At 46.8% G+C, this 12,768-nt stretch overlaps 1 protein-coding gene and 1 long non-coding RNA gene across 4 annotated transcripts in view; one reads left to right on the top strand and one right to left on the bottom strand.

Annotated features, from left to right (window-relative positions):
- Positions 1-11,879, top strand: part of CHCHD5 (coiled-coil-helix-coiled-coil-helix domain containing 5) — a 43,538-nt gene extending 31,659 nt beyond the window's left edge. The window contains exon 6 of the transcript XR_002078803.2: positions 11,140-11,879. The gene's annotated coding sequence lies outside the window, so the exon portion shown is untranslated. The remainder of the gene's footprint in view (positions 1-11,139) is intronic.
- Positions 1-12,768, bottom strand: part of LOC109264616 (uncharacterized) — a 31,779-nt gene that overhangs the window by 3,265 nt on the left and 15,746 nt on the right. For all 3 annotated transcript variants that reach the window (XR_002078809.2, XR_008418006.1, XR_002078808.2), the window contains one exon: positions 11,088-11,173. This is a non-coding gene — a long non-coding RNA (uncharacterized LOC109264616). The remainder of the gene's footprint in view (positions 1-11,087; positions 11,174-12,768) is intronic.

Genomic DNA, 12,768 nt, shown 5'->3' with positions numbered 1-12,768 from the left:
TTATTACACATACCCTGACTTGACTGGTCAGCAGAAAATCCAGGCAATGTGATCATCCATCACCACTGACACTGGATAGTTCGGACTGTTTATGAGTGGCAGGTGATTATATACCTGATATTAACTGTGAACAGTACTATTCACTTGGGGCAAAGGTATATTAGCTATCGTAGCCCAGCCCAACCTCAATACTGTGTCCTGCCCATGGTTACTTAGATTCTGCTAATAGAAGGTTTGAGTCATCTCAGCAGCAGCATTTTACTTATGTGAGGTCAAGGTCTAATTCTTGCAAGACCGGGGTGTTGGGAGGGGCACCTAGGTGACAGGTTGGGTGTCCTCCAGGTCAGGTCATGATCTCATGGTTCGAGAGCTCAAACCCCACATCAGGCTCTCTGCTGTCAGTGCAAAGCCCACTTCAGAACCTCTGTCCCCCTCTCTCTGCCCCTTTCCCTTGCTCTCTCCAAAAAATAATAAATAAATGTAAAAAAAAAAAAAAAAGACTGGGGGTTGGGATTAGCCGTGTAAAGGAAATTTAAGTACCAGAAAGAACCTATAAGAGAGAATACTTTCTAGAAGAATACTTCCAAAGTGTTCAAAGAAGGAACTCTCAAGCATCTATCAGCAGGGTCAAGAGGGTGAGACAGATTCAGCAATCCAAGGGAAGTGTGTGTGTGTGTATTTAGGTGGAAGAGGGAGATCAGCAATAATAAGATAAGCCTAAGTAGAACCATAAGTGTCCTGAAAATTAATTTTTTTGATGTGTTGGGCAAAGATTCTCCGCTTTTAAAGTCCTTAACTTAAGGTGTCCACTAGAATGGGTGTCCTGCAGTTAGGGCCCAGGCAGTGGGGACTATGTGGTACAAAGGTTACTCCAAGATGACAGAACAAGCCAGGTGTTCTGCGGGCAGGAACCAAGAGGTCTAAGGTATTTCTTCCCACCAGCCCAGGTGGTTGCTCTCCTTTCATGGTCACATGATTGGTATATCCAATCCCTGCAATCCATTGGCTACTGTCCATGAATCAATAAAGATATAGCAAGGTACATTTTGGAGGGTTTATTCAGGACAAGCACGCCTGATTCCAACTCTGTTCACTGGGAAGAGTTCTCTTTTTCGTGCAAAGTTTTAAACAGTTGTTTTCTGTGGCTGCACAGCTGCAGGGGCCAAGCACATTCCACTGGTCTTTAACTTGGCTGATCCATCTGTGAACCAGGCCCAGGCATCCTCAGAGACCTTGGTGGACTAGTGCCCCCAAGAAGCTGGAGGCGCTGGCCCAAACTTTCCTTCTGGGGTTGCCGCATCTGGGGATGTCTGGCCACATTTTTATGCAGCAACCTGACTCCTTTGATGCCTGGAGGCTCTAGTCAGCAGAGCAGTTAGTCACTGACTTTTATAGTTTCAAAGGCTTACTGGGACTAACTGGTCAGAGGGGGAGGGCAGGGCGGACAGCCCACAGGAAGGTGGTCAGAAGCTCTCCTGCCTGTGTCAGCTCTTCCATCAGTGCGGTGGTCTCTTCCCCATGTCCTGCACTACCTCACCCACACCACCGGCCTGGGCTGGGGCGCCTGGTGGGTCCCACATGGGTACTGCTCCCCCTGGCCCTGTCTTCACTGTAGCGTTTTCCCCACAGGGCTTCTTACCATCAAGAGAAGTTCTACACATGCTTGAAACGCTGCATATCCCCACACCATGGAGGGTGCATGACTTGGGGTGAAATTGTGCCCGTGGGCCAAGGTCATTCTTGGAAGGGGACTCAGCACTGAGCTACCAGAAGTTAAAACCCTGGCAGCTTGAGGAATGACCACCTTGGTCCTGATGGGGGATTTGGGGAGGCACCCACAGGTCTACTCTGCACCCTAAAGTCATTGTGTTCACACTGCCACTACAGCTGAGACTCCAGTAGGCGGTCACACCATTCTGGGAAGCTGTCTGCTTCTAGGAGATATGGCATGTGGTAACGTCAGGGAATTTCGTGATTTGGGCCTACTGCCCACATTTTTTGTCATAAAATAGTATCCCATGGCCAAATAATTTGTGAGACACCACTGTAATTGAATAAGCGTTTGTAAATCTATGAACAGCAGTGTTGACAGAAGTGCCGTGGGCACGTAGGCAAATCCACACCCAGAATATGTTTGCGTTCCCTTGCCTTCATTCCCCACCACCATTTGCCTTTTACACTCACCAAACGGGAGGTAAATGCAGATGCGGTAAAAATCATTAGTCCTGCCTCTTTCAAATCTTTATGGAACTCATTTCTGCACTGTTCCACAAGCACAGAATTCTTAGGTATTATCTTGGCTATAGGAGGCCTGTTCAAGGAAGGAATTTGGCCATTCTTACCATAATAGACCTATTCCTCTGGTAAGGGAAGTAAGGCCGGCAAAATAACCACACGATGTATCTGGGATCCCACTTGACCTTCTGTGAGATGGACTCTGGCTAACACTTATCCTCATACTGACCTCTAATCCTCTCTCCAAAGAATCACAGTATTCCAGGGATTAGGCCCAGATAAGCACCCGTATCTACAAATGTGGCTTTCAGGAAAATGAGCACAGACTGAGATTAAAGCACCTGATTCCTGATCCTCTCTTTTGCTAGGCGTATATTGGGCAAAATCCTTAAACTCCCTGAGCCTGTTTGCTCATCCATAAATTAAAGCCAAAAATATTCTTCTGATTGTTTCTTGTTTGTGCTGATGTGATAAGATTACACACCAAGTGCTTTACACGCTGCCTAGAATACAGCCTAACATCCGTCAATACTATCGGCTTCTACTTCTTCTGGAAAATATAAAGAAGAATAGAAATATGTATGACTATCAGTATTTTAATAGCTCACTTTATGCATTTTAATTATTTTTCATTTATTTCCAATTTTTGTTGTTTCTTAACAACATAGAATCTAGGGATAGAAATTTAGGACTAGGTCAATCATCAGGTTGAATGGATATTCTTATATGACAGACTGGATACTAAGGCCCAGAGAATCAGATGATTTGATCCTTATTTTCAAATAATTGAGTTGTAAGAGTTATCTTTTACTTCTTTTAAAAAATATCTTTGGGGCACCTGGGTGGCCCAGTTGGTTAAGCATCTGACTTTGATTCATGTCATGATCTCATGGTCCGTGAGTTCCAGCCCCACATCGGGCTCTGTGCTGACAGCTCAGAGCTTGGAGCCTGCTTCAGATTCTGTGTTTCCCTCTTTCTGCCTCTCTCTCTCAAAAATAAACAAACATTAAATAAGTTTTTTAAAAATACCTTTTTACTTAACATCTAATCTGTACCCCTAGTCTAGGATTTAATTTGGAAAAGATTTTTTAAAGTCTTAAGACTGTAGAAAATGTGTGTTGTAACCATAGCTTGTAGGAATGTGAGTTGGTAAAGCATTTCTTTAGCTATTAAGACTAGCTAAAACACTGATTTCTGGACTCTACTCTTAGTTTACGATCCAGTAGAATTGGGGTGAAGCCAAATAATTTGCATTTCTGACAAGTTCCCAGATGATGCTGATCCTGATGCTGTTGGTCCACAGACCACACTTTGAGCACTACTGATGTAGAGTATTCTGGTAATATTTAATTAAAGCCAGAAAAATATTCATAAACTTTGACCCAGGATAAATGGAGATGAGCAGCCCGTGTGCCAACACATGCCTTGGATGCTCCCCATCTGACCCCAAGGGCCTGCCACAGCCCCTCCTAGTCACGCGGGGCAATCTCCTCCCCCCCCCCCCACTCCCTCCCCCCAGGAAGCACAGTGGAGGCATGATTCAGTGGGCAGGGAGCAGCCCCAGGTTTTCAGGGTGCAGCTGAGGCAGCAGAGAGGAAAGGCATTTGGGATCACACCCCAGCCCCTACTAAAGTGTTTCCCATTGCCCATATCAGCATCTAACATATCACAGATTTGACTGATTTGTCTCATTTATTGCCCGACTCCTTTGCCCCTCTTCAGAGCGTAAGTTCTCAGAGCAAGAATTTTTGTGTGTTTTGGGCAAGAGCAATGCATGGATCATAGCAGGTGCTCAATAAGTACTGTTGAATGAATGATCATACACATGCATCTGAATGCTCATAGTACTATTTCTTTATTTTAATTTTTTAAATGTTTATTCTTGAGACAGAGAGAGAAAGAGAGGAAGGGGCAGAGAGAGAGGGAGACACAGAATCCAAAGCAGGCTCCAGGCTCTGATCTGTCAGCACAGAGGCTGACTTGGGGCTGGAACTCACAAATCGCGAGATCACTACCAGAGCCGAAGTCGGATGCTTAACTTGAGTCATCCAGGCACCCCCATAATACTATGTCTATAAGGATCCACAAGAAAATGGCAGCAGACTTTCTGTGGGTAAGGGAAATGGGAAAAAGTGGAAGTGAGCATAATTTTCACTGACTCTGGTTTGCCTTTGAATTTTTGCTACCAATTGTTAGAAACAACACAATAGTCCCCAAATAAAGTTGTTCATGCTGAGCGCTGTGTCACGAAACCAAGATTAGATAGACTGTCACCTCTCCCAGAAAGGAAATACTAAACCAGTCAGGAGTCACCCAGTCAGCACTAGTTAAACTGTCTGCCTGGGAGACCCCATCAACCCCTAAGGGAAAATAACCTTGCATTACCCAATCCACTTTTTTTTGCCTACTATGACTTTCATCCTTGTTCCTGCTCCCATCTGGCTATAGAAGTCTTTCATTTTGGGGTACCTGGGGGGCTTAGTAGGTTGAGCATTTGACTTTGGCTCAGGTCATGGTCTTACAGTTTGTGAGTTCAAGCCCCATATCAGGCCCGTTGCTGCCCTCTTGGAGCCTGCTTTAGATCCTCTGCCCCCCCCCCCCATCTCTGTCCCTCCCCTACTTGCATGTTCTCTCTCTCAAAAATAAAAAAAAATAAAAAAAAATAAAAAGGCTTTCATTTTGTATAGCTCCTCGGAGCTTCTTTCTACATGTTAGATTGAAGGCAGGTAGAGACTGCTCCTGGCTTTGTTCAGGAGAACATTTATAGTTTATTGTCTCTCTTTCTGAAATTCTTCTAACAGACCTCTTGTCTGGGTCTCCCGATTCTAGTTGATTTTTGCTCAAATAAACACTTAATTTTTAATGTGCCTCAGTTTATCTTTTAAAATTATGTGTTTTACTTAGCTAACCAAAAATAAGTTAGATCCCTATTATTATTATTTTTTTAAGTAAACTCTGCACCCAATGTGGGGCTTGAACTCATGACCCTGAGATCAAGAGTTGCATGCTCTAACAACTGAGCCAGACGGGTGCCCCTAGATTCCTATTATTGATTAAGAAAATCAAGTTGTAAGAGAAATAGGCAAAATGGTGAAAACCACAAGGACCACATACACACTAGGTATGGTTAGATCATTGCGTGAGGCTGCGTGAGAATGCCCCAGACAGGCCTGAAGAAAAGCTCAGTGCTTACTGAGCATCCTGCCACATGGCCTGGACCTGAGGCCCCACCTCAACCCTTCCCTGAGCCTGGCCTTGCCCCAAACTAATCTGGACGGTTCCCAGAGGTCCCTCCTGGAAACCAGAAGTTTCTAGCCCTTCCCACCCACCCATCTTAGCTGCAAGTGTCAAGTAACAGCCAGTAGTTAATGGAGAAAAGAGAGATTGCCTGTGGCTGCTTCTGGAAGGAGAGAATATCTCTAAGTCCAATGAACTAAAGTCCAAATGTGAATCCAGGTGTCGAGAAAGGAGACAGAAGGAAATACTTAGAGAGAAAGGAGAGAAAGTTACGCACTAGGTCTCACATGATTGGTAAGCGGCCTGGGCTGGGGCGCCGGGAGTGAGGTTAAGGAATTAGAGGTCCCTGAGACCAAAGGAGGAAGCCCAGGTAGGATCACCAAGATCACTAGGTAGGATCTCTTGGAACTGGGAGATCCAGACAAGAGGTCTGTTAGAAGAATTGCGGAAAGAGAGACAATAAACTATAAATGTTCTTCTGAACAAAGCCAGGAGCAGTCTCTACCTGCCTTCTAGGTGACTGCTGACCTAATTATTTATTCAATAATATTTATCAGGGGGCGCCTGTGTGGCTCAGTCGGTAAAGCATCTGACTCTTGATTTCGGCTCAGGTCATGATCTCATAGGTTCATGGGATCGAGCCCTACGCTTGGCTCTACTAACAGTGCAGCCTGCTTGGGATTCTCTCTCTCTCTCTCTCTCTCTCTCTCTCTGTCTGCCCCTCCACTGCTCATGCACTCTTTCTCAAAAATAAATAAACTAATTTAAAAAATTAAAAAATTATGAATTTAAATTGTAAATTTTAAAATAAATTACAAAAATATCATTGTACCAGACCCTATGTCAGAATATCATTTTGATTTGACTAAATACAGAAGACTTATATGACCTGAGACTGTCTTACTGGAGAACTATTAAGAGACCCTGATACCCAAGGAGACCAAGCCTTCCCTGGGAAAGTGTCAGAACAGCGGAACACCTCCTCGATGATGCCTACTGCCCTTCACAGGTGCACAGAATCTAGGAGAGGAGCCCCTCTTTCCCCTCTGGATCTTTCTGTTGCCTCTGACCCCACAGCAGTGTCTGTACTTGCCCAGCAGAGGGCAGCCAGAGCCCGGCCCCCACTTTCCTAGCCACCTGCTTAGGAAACTGGACAGATGGGTACCTAGCCCCCTCACTGCCCACTGAGGCTTGGGCATGATGCCCATGAGCTGGCGGCAGCAGCCCCAGAGAAACAGGATGCACCAGGAAGCTGTACCAAAAGAAAAAAAAAAAAAAGGCTGTTTTGAATTCTAAGCTGTGTCTGTTCTGCCCGGCAGATGCTCGGCCCTGGCACTCTGCCACATTCACCCTCTCAAGGGTCCTGGGACGAAGGATCATTTCCTTCTCATCCCAGGGCAGGCTGCTTGCCCCGTTTCTACTCACTGTTCAAAATCTGTTTTTTTCCGAGGCATACAATCCTAGGCCCCAGAGCTGGAAGAGACTTGGGAGCTGCTTGTCTGGGAGTTACCATTTTCAATAACTTCAAAGGCAGGCAGGGAGCCTGCATGTGTCTCATGGACTCAGGATGAGCCGGTGGGGGGTGACAGGGGCTGTGTGAACTGGAGACAGACCTGTGCCAGAGCTCCTAGGTTCACTGGGTTTCTCACTGAGAGGAACAGAAAACCTGGCCACTGGCTGAGCTGGGACGCTGGCTGCCAGGTCTCCCTTTCCTCTTAAAAAAATATGAGAAACTGAGGTCCAGAAAGGGAAAAAGACTTGGGCGAGATAGGGCCCGATTCCCTTTCTCCCCATCCTGGTCCCTTCCGTGTTGTTTGCACCGTGGGGACACGTGGTAATATCAAGGTCAACAGTTGGGGATGACTTAGACTTCCAGCTCTGTCTGCCCTGCGGCTGCTTCATGTTGGATTACTTCATTTCCCTCCTTGGCCACCATCTCCTGTTTGGAGAAAGCAGCCTCCCCCAGGATACAGGGCCCTCCTTTTCCTCGCAGTGAGTCACAGCCTCTGAGCTGACTTGCGGACAGCTTGACTCCAAGACAGAATCCTTCCCTCCCACTGCTTTTTCCAATGAATACCTCCAGCTGTGGTGCTCCACTTCCTCTGGCCACCTCCCTACTGCCGGGAACTTTTATTTACTCAGGTTTTTTCCTCCTTGAAATGAGGTCCTATGGAGAAGTACCCAAGAGACTTTCAACCCTGATTCCCCCAATCTCCCTGAGCAGTAATGACTGGAAGCATAAAATGTTGTTTTCCCATATTGTGTGAAGCAGGGGACCGGGAGGGGCGCCTGGGTGGCTCAGTCGGTTAAGTGCCTGACTTCGGCTCAGGTCATGGTTTCACGGTGCATGAGTTCAAGCCCTGCACTGGGCTCTGTGCTGACAGCTCAGAGCCTGGAGTTTGCTTCTGATTTCTGTGTCTCCCTCTCTCTCTGCTCCTCCCCCACTCACACTCTGTCTCTCAAAAATGAATAAACATTAGAAAACTTTTTTAAAAATCCAGTCTTATACAATCATATGCTCTACTCAGGCAAGCTGGCACTGTCACCCTGTCCAAGAGAATCGGCAGGTTTGGTGGGGATGCTGCGTTAGGGCTCAGTCTCCTGAGTCACAGGAATGGGGCTGTGGCCCCATTACCAGTCATAGAGACACCTTTGGGTCCTGGGGCAAGTATTTGATAGAGGCAGTCACGTGAAGAGCACCAACATTCTCTCCCTGAGTAATCCAGGTGAGGAGCAGGAACGACCATCCCCTCTGTCATGGAGCACCCACTTGCAGCACCCCCCAAGCAGCTGTACAAAAGGTGACTACGGTCCTGAGAATGCCATCTCAAAAGAACAGTGTCTCAAGAGTATCATTTGGGGCGCCTGGGTGGCTCAGTCAGTTGGCGTTGACTTTGGCTCAGGTCATGATCTCAGTTTGTGAGTTCGAGCCCCGCCTCGGGCTCTGTGCTGACAGCTCAGAGCCTGGAGCCTGCTTCGACTTCTGTGTCTCCCTCTCTCTCTGCCCCTCCCCTGCTCTCTCTCTCTCTCTCTCTCTCTCCCTCTCAATAATAAACATTAAAAAATGTTTTTTAATAAAAAGAATATCATTTGAGGGACGTCTGGGTGGCTCAGTCTGGTTAAGTGTCCGACCCTTGATTTTGGGTCAGGTCATGCATGGGCTTGCAGTTAGTGAGTTCGAGCCCTGCATTGGGCTCTGCACTGACAGTGCTGAGTCTGCTTGGGATTTGCTCTCTCCCTCTCTCTCTGCCCCTCCCCTGCTTGCATGCGTGCGCGCTCTCTCTCTCTCTCTCTCTCCCCCCCGTCTCTCTCTTTCTCTCAAATAAAACTTAAAAAAATAATATTATTTGAGAGGAGGAAATAAGGGCATATACCTATGTATTCAAGGGAAACGTCGAGAAAAAGTAAAAAAACACCAACTAGTGACATTAGTTAGCTGGAGGGCAGAGAATGGAACAGGTTGGAAAGGCCAGAGGGAACGAGGCCGATGACAGGTCTCTGAAATATCTTCTTGTTCTGACTTGGCTTTTGGAACCATTTTAATGTTTTCCATCTCAAAATAAATGAAATCAAAACTCACAAGGATGGGGAAAACGCTAAAACTGAATATACTTAGAAATAAGCAAATAAGAAATTTTGATTTCCTTTCGATTTCCTTCGATTCTACTAAAAATAATTAATCCCTTACAATGTGTTAAACATTTCCCTGCAATTCACTTAATCTCTGCAACATCTCTGAGTGGTAGGTACTATTATTCTCCTAGTTTTACAAGGGAGGAAGTCATGCTTCACTGGGATTCAGGGAGCTGCCAAGGTCCCAGGGACTTGAATTCAGATTTTGTATCAGATTTGTATGAGGTCTCAGTTCTGAGATCATATTATATACTCAGCTCTGTGCCAGGCACAGAAGTATGAGTTAGAGCCCCTGGGTTCCAAGAATCTACAACATTCGTGATAAACATTTAACACCACGAGGCTATAAAAATAGGGAAATGAATGAGTCCCTTATCATTCACAAAGATTTAAGGGCCATAAAGGTTTCAGGGATTCTGAGCATTCCTTGTGGGTTGGCTCCTTGGAGGATGTGTGTGGGATTTGAACCAAACCTCATAGGTAGGACTCAGGTAGGTGTGGAAAAGGGGCAAAGGAATTCCAGGCAACAGAACCCACTGGGGGCAGAGGTGCAGAAAGGGGCTTGGTGTGTGGCGAGCCAAGGAGAAGACCAGCTTTTGCAGAAGAATGGACAACATAGACGGGCACATACATAACTTTCTTGGAGATCTGTTGGAGTTCAAAGTCAAGGTGAACATCAAGAGAGTAAGGTGTCCACAATGAGGTTGGGATGAGGTCGGTGAATACCCAGGCCCTAAACGTTAGTCCTTTTGTACATAGCTGCATATTGATATTTGATATCTGTCTCATCCCTTTCTGGTTACTGGGCTCAGAGAGATTACTGGAAAAGATAGACACTATATGCTGGATCTACAGATTAAAAACTCTTTTTGCATAAAGGGGAAATAAAATGCTAGCTCCTTTGGTTGCTTTTGCTCTTCTCCGTGTCTACTTTCTCAGCAGAGATTTATAAGCAGAAAGAGGAGCCACTCCCTGTTCCTTGGCTGAGCTGAAAGTCAGACAGTAGCCTTGCAGATCTGTCTAAAGCCAACTTGCGGGCAGCCCCCAGGCTATGCCAGGAGAGGTGTCAAGGGAAAGCACTTCTTCCCCTTCCTGTCCCCTCCCCAGCTGGAGGGTTTAGTGCTCAGCAGGGATAATGAGAGGAAATGAGAGGAGAAAGCAAGGAGAGGAGGAGGGAGGGAAGCAGGCTGAGCCTGGTGGGCAGACACCAATGCTGAGCTCTAGCTGGCCAGCGAAGCAGAAACAGGAAGAAAATCAAAATATGGACATTTTTATCAGACTATCAGTTGGTTAACTGCCCCCAGGGTCTTCATCAGCACCAATATTCAGATAAACCTGAAAAATCCTTTCAAATTGCTGCCCTCCGTACCCTTTTGAAACAACAGAACTAATCCCACGTCTCTCAGAGGATCAAGTCATCATCCAGCCCTTTCTGATCTTCTCATTGCTGTCTGTCACCATTGCCCCGTTCCCTTCCCCGCACCCACACCCAAGCCTGGGCCGGGGCCACACCAGCCCCCCTCGCTGCTCTGTGTTCACACCCTCCCCCAATCGGGAACACCACTTCCCTTCTCCTCCCCCAGAAGCCGCTCTTCAGGACCAGCCACACACCATCTCCTAGATGGGGCCCTGAGGCGAAGCGGTGGCTCCCTCCTCTGAACTGGGAGGGGGGTGCACACCCTTCTGTCAGTGTGGTTTGCACATCCTGTCCTGGTGACATGTGTGTCTTCCCACCGCCGGGCTCAGAGCCTCTTAAGTGCGGGACCCAAGTCTTGCTTTTTTTCTTTACTAGAACAAGATAAGGTTTTTGATAGTGTTCGTTTAATATTTGAGGAATGGATATTTCCCTTAAAACAACGTTTCATACACTTTTTAGCCACAGCTCTCGGTAAGAAATACTTTTCACACCATGACCCTGTTTACACAGACTCTCACACACACATACCTAACCGAAAACAGAAGGTTCGAGAAATAATACTTACTATGTTGGATGCACTCTGATATTTTCTCTTTTATTTCTCTCTTTTTTTTAAGTGCTCATTGGGACCTCAGGTGGAAAGCCGCAGTCCTTAAAGTATAAAGAGAAGCTGGTAAAGCTAAAAGGAGAAGGGCTTCCCTTCCAAACCAGGATCCGATTAGGATTAAGCTGTAAACAAATGAGGGCCTCAGCCAGCTCTGATGTGCGGGCCATAAGGGTCTCGGCCGTATCATGAAGCAGAGGGCTAGGTGGGCTTTATTGACCATGTGATGGACCTCAGCTTGGGGCACCAACGGCCCTTGGCAGCTTTCCTGTTCAGTCCCTCCTAGCTTTCCTTCATTCCTGAACACGGCCATCCCCACCTTGCAAAGAATTCCTCCCATTGCACTTGCTGCCCCAGCTGTATTTTGTGCATACCTCTGTGACTGCTGTTACCGCGCCAGACCGTATTGCAAGTCTTTTTGACATGGCTGGTCGCTCAACTGAATTCCTGGAGGGAGCCTGGCCCGGGGAACCCTGTCAACAAGGGTTTGGTGCGTTGAGAAGAGACGAATGTCTGCTCTCTCTTGGGGTCTGCAGGCACCCATCTCTTCCAGATTGTGGCCTGGGTCAGGGGGTGCCGTGGGCTGAGGAGGGAGAAGCAGGCCAGGGCAAGCCACTTTGGAGCAGGACGGGCAGGTACTGCCCAGAGGCAGGAAGCAGTGGCTGGGATTCAACAGGGAATTTACAAAACTCAGTTATCTCTTCACTTTGGATAGAAACCCCATAATTTAAGAAATGAAGACGATAAACCTGAGCTTCAGGGTGAACTTTGGCACTCGAAAGCAGGCTCCTGGGACTGCAGTTGCTAAAGAACTAATAATTAGAGGGGCGCCTGGGTGTCTCAGTCGGCTGAGCCTCCGATTTCATCTCAGGTCATGGTCTACGGTTCTTGAGTTCGAGCCCTGCATCAGCGCAAAGCCTGCTATGGATCCTCTGTCCCCCTTTCTCTCTGCCCCTCCCCTGCTTGTGTGCGGGCTCTCTCTCTCTCTCTCTCTCTCAAAATAAACATTAAAAAAAAAAAACTAAGTGGCAGGTGGCAACCAACTCAGGGCTGGGCATTGAGAGCCCAAAGGTGACGGAAGTCCCTCCCCCACTAGTTAATCCAACCCTAGGGCCTCTTCTCTGCTGTGCCTCTCATCCTGAGCGAGTAAGCAGAATACAGGGAAGGAGGGTGGTGAATGTTGTGTCTCCCCAACCCTGTCATACCAACATGCTAATAGTCCTGGTGGAAAATTTTCTTGTAACTGTCGGAAATGACACAGATCATGAAACATCAATAGCACATAAATCACAACATGACATTGGGAAACATAAGTTATTGTTCTGCTTGTCCTACGATAGCGGTGACCACACTTTCACAAAGAAAGAAAAAACAAACATCGAGAGCTCTCTTCTGTAGAGACACCAACACCTCAGAAAGGAACCTGGAATCTGATTCCAGAACATTCCAGCCGGTCTCTGCTTGCATCGGGGCCCCATTCCCTTTGTGTCTTTGTTCTTTCAACTTTATTGAATGCTTTCTAGCAGGATAGCATTGTGATGTCTACCACAAGGGAAGTTTAACTTGTAAAAGGATTTGAGCAACTCTGTAGGTTAAAAACTAAACAAAGACAAATTCCTCTTAACTATGTGCCTAGTTCTGC

The sequence above is a fragment of the Panthera pardus genome, unplaced genomic scaffold (assembly GCF_024362965.1).
Source record: "Panthera pardus isolate Hobbes unplaced genomic scaffold, ASM2436296v1 HiC_scaffold_26, whole genome shotgun sequence".
Lineage (NCBI taxonomy): Eukaryota > Metazoa > Chordata > Mammalia > Carnivora > Felidae > Panthera > Panthera pardus.
This window is presented reverse-complemented; position numbering and strand designations above follow the sequence as displayed.